Below are 4,253 nucleotides of genomic sequence, written 5' to 3'. Positions count from 1 at the left end.
CGGATCCGGAAGAGTCTGGTCGACTGGCGGATCCGGAAGAGTCTGGTCGACTGGCGGATCCGGAAGAGTCTGGTCGACTGGCGGATCCGGAAGAGTCTGGTCGACTGGCGGATCCGGAAGAGTCTGGTCGACTGGCGGATCCGGAAGAGTCTGGTCGACTGGCGGATCCGGAAGAGTCTGGTCGACTGGCGGATCCGGAAGAGTCTGGTCGACTGGCGGATCCGGAAGAGTCTGGTCGACTGGCGGATCCGGAAGAGTCTGGTCGACTGGCGGATCCGGAAGAGTCTGGTCGACTGGCTGATCCGGAAGAGTCTGGTCGACTGGCGGATCCGGAAGAGTCTGGTCGACTGGCGGATCCGGAAGAGTCTGGTCGACTGGCGGATCCGGAAGAGTCTGGTCGACTGGCGGATCCGGAAGAGTCTGGTCGACTGGCGGATCCGGAAGAGTCTGGTCGACTGGCGGATCCGGAAGAGTCTGGTCGACTGGCGGATCCGGAAGAGTCTGGTCGACTGGCGGATCCGGAAGAGTCTGGTCGACTGGCGGATCCGGAAGAGTCTGGTCGACTGGCGGATCCGGAAGAGTCTGGTCGACTGGCGGATCCGGAAGAGTCTGGTCGACTGGCGGATCCGGAAGAGTCTGGTCGACTGGCAGATCCGGAAGAGTCTGGTCGACTGGCAGATCCGGAAGAGTCTGGTCGACTGGCAGATCCGGAAGAGTCTGGTCGACTGGCAGATCTGGAAGAGTCTGGTCGACTGGCAGATCTGGAAGAGTCTGGTCGACTGGCAGATCTGGAAGAGTCTGGTCGACTGGCAGATCTGGAAGAGTCTGGTCGACTGGCTGCTCTGGCTGCTCCATGCTGACTGGCTGCTCCATGATGACTGGCAGCTCTGGCTGCTCCATGCTGACTGGCTGCTCCATGCTGACTGGCTGCTCTGGCTGCTCCATGCTGACTGGCTGCTCCATGCTGACTGGCGGCCCTGGCTGCTCCATGCTGACTGGCGGCCCTGGCTGCTCCATGCTGACTGGCGGCCCTGGCTGCTCCATGCTGACTGGCGGCCCTGGCTGCTCCATACTGACTGGCGGCCCTGGCTGCTCCATGCTAACTGGCAGCTCTGGCGGCTCCTTGCAGACTGGCAGCTCTGGCGGCTCCTTGCAGACTGGCAGCTTTGCCGGCATCCTGCAGAAAGGCAGCTCTGGCGGCTCCTTGCAGACTGGCAGCTCCTTGCAGACTGGCAGCTCTATGCAGACTGGCAGCTCCTTGCAGACTGGCAGCTCCTTGCAGACTGGCAGCTCCTTGCAGACTGGCAGCTCTATGCAGACTGGCAGCTCCTTGCAGACTGGCAGCTCTATGCAGACTGGCAGTTCTGAACAGGCGGGAGACTCCGGCAGCGCTGTAGAGAAGGAAGGCTCTAACAGCGCTAAACAGGCGGGAGACTCCGACAGCGCTGGAGAGGAGGAAGGCTCTGGCAGCGCTGGACAGGCGAGGCGCACTGTAGGCCTGATGCGTGGTGCTGGCACTGGTGGTACTGGGCCGAGGACACGCACAGGAAGCCTGGTGCGGGGAGCTGCTACCGGAGGGCTGGGGTGTGGAGGTGGTACTGGAAAAACCGGACCGTGCAGGCGCACTGGAGCTCTTGAGCACCGAGCCTGCCCAACCTTACCTGGTTGAATGCTCACGGTCGCCCTGCCAGTGCGGCGAGGTGGAATAGCCTGCACTGGGCTATGCAGGCGAACCGGAGACACCGAGCGCAAGGCTGGTGCCATGTAAGCCGGCCCAAGGAGACGCACTGGGGACCAGCTGCGTAGAGCCGGCTTCATGGCATTAGGCTCAATCTAGCCCGGCCGACACGCGGAGCTGGAATATACCGCACCAGGCTATGCACCCGCACTGGAGACACAGTGCGCACCACTGCATAACACGGTGCCTGTCCGGTCTCTCTAGCCCCCCGGTAAGCACAGGGAGTCTTCCCAGGTCTCCTACCTGACGTAGCCATACTCCCTGTTAGCCCCCCCCCCAATAAATTTTTGGGGCTGCCTCTCAGGCTTCCATCCGCTACGTCGTGCTGCCTCCTCATATCTGCGCCTCTCAGCTTTCGCCGCCTCCAGTTCTTCTTTGGGGCGGCGATATTCTCCTGGCTGAGCCCAGGGTCCTCTTCCTTCTAATTCGTCCTCCCATGTCCATACCTCCTCTTTGGGCTGCTCCTGTTGCCTCTTCTCCTGCTGCACCTTTGGGCGGCTACACTCCCCTGGTTTAGCCCAGGGTCCTCTCCCGTCGAGGATTTCCTCCCATGTCCAGAAATCCTTATTGCGCGTCTCCTCGCGCTGCTCCTGCCTGTTGACACGCTGCTTGGTCCTTTTGTGGTGGGTGATTCTGTAACGGTTTTCTTGATGAGAAGGAGAGTCGGACCAAAATGCGGCGTGTAGATTGCGATCCATGTTTATTGTGACTATAGCAACACGAATCTAAATACAAACAGTGCAAAATAATAAACGTAATGAAAACCGAAACAGCCTAAACTGGTGCAAACTAACACTAAGGACAATCACCCACAAACACACAGTGAAACCCAGGCTACCTAAATATGGTTCCCAATCAGAGACAATGACTAACACCTGCCTCTGATTGAGAACCATATCAGGCCAGACATAGAAATAGACAAACAAGACATCCAACATAGAATGCCCACCCAGTTCACGTCCTGACCAACACTAAAACAAGGAAAACACACACGAACGATGGTCAGAACGTGACAGACGCACCCCGTCCAGCCTGACTAAAGGGTCTGAATTCTTATAAATGTGTTATTTCAGTTTGATATTTTTTATACATTTGCAAACATTTCTAAAAACATGTTTTTGCTTTGTCATTATGGGGTTTTGTGTGTAGGTGGAGGAAAAAATACAATTTAATCAATTTTAGAATAACACAGAACGCAAACTGGCAGCGCGCATGCCTTTACCTCCCTTATCTCACCTCATTTGCTCACATCGTATATAGACTTGTTTGTACTGTATTATTGACTGTATGTTTGTTTTACTCCATGTGTAACTCTGTGTCGTTGTATGTGTCGAACTGCTTTGCTTTATCTTGGCCAGGTCGCAATTGTAAATGAGAACTTGTTCTCAACTTGCCTACCTGGTTAAATAAAGGTGAAATAAAATAAAAATAAAAAATCCTGTTGTGCCTGTTTTCCTCTCCACTACAGTTCTGCCCGCTCTGACTGTGGTACCTGTCTCCAGTCCCACATCTCGTCATTCTGCTACTCTGTCCTGGTTTCCCCACTCCACTACTCCCTTGGATTCCCCTCCGGACCTGCTTACCCTGTCTCAACCCCTCTCGCTCCAGCCTCAGCCAGCTACGTGCCCGAGCTTCCCCTGACCTGCACTCCATCTTCCCCGTGTTTCAATAAATACCTTGGTTACTTCATCCCAGTCTCCTCATCCGAGTCTGTTCTTGGGTTCCCCTGTTCCACTCTAATATGCATATGGTTGTTTTGAATAATCATCACCTAAAAAAAGAGCTGCCCATTTGGTGTGTTAGGCTTTGAAACAATATCCACAATGTGTTCCACTCAGTTTCAACCTATTGAACTTTTTTCTTGAAATTGATAAATCAGTTAGTTTTAAAAGCACATACTGTTTTGATGATAAGTGTTTGATGTGATTTTCAATTGCATTTGCCTTGACATCAGTGGTTAGTTGGACAATAGTGCTGTGAGTACCAGGCCATTAGCGACCTGATGATCGTTAGCAGTTGGGTACTACCAATGCATGTCCTGAATGTATAAGAGGAAGTTGCTGTGACTCAACGGTCACCTCATGTGTTTCCGGTATGTGTGCCTGAAGCGCTGAAAAATATGGACACCTTAAGGGTGGCCGACTCATTTCTAAGGTAACAGGAAGATGGTTTTGCTCGTTGTGAAATTGTGTATTGTAAACACATATAGATCACATGGCTATTGAGAGACATGAAAACCTAGGAGATCAGTGTTTTTTTTTTACCCCCTTTTCATAGTATCCAATTGGTAGTTACAGTCTTGTCTCATCGCTGCAACTCCCGTACAACTCGGGAGAGGCGAAAGTCGAGAGACGTGTGTCCTCCGAAACACAACCCAACCAAGCCGCACTGCTTCTTGACACAATGCCTACTTAACCCGGAAGCCAGCCGCACCAATGTGTCGGAGGAAACACTGTACACCTGGCGACAGTGTCAGCGTGCACTGCGTCCGGCCCGCCACAGGAGTCGCTAGTGC

Source organism: Oncorhynchus clarkii, chromosome 1, assembly GCF_045791955.1.
Source record: "Oncorhynchus clarkii lewisi isolate Uvic-CL-2024 chromosome 1, UVic_Ocla_1.0, whole genome shotgun sequence".
Taxonomy (NCBI): Eukaryota; Metazoa; Chordata; class Actinopteri; order Salmoniformes; family Salmonidae; genus Oncorhynchus; species Oncorhynchus clarkii.
The sequence above is the reverse complement of the archived record's forward strand: the minus strand, read 5'-3'. Positions refer to the sequence as shown.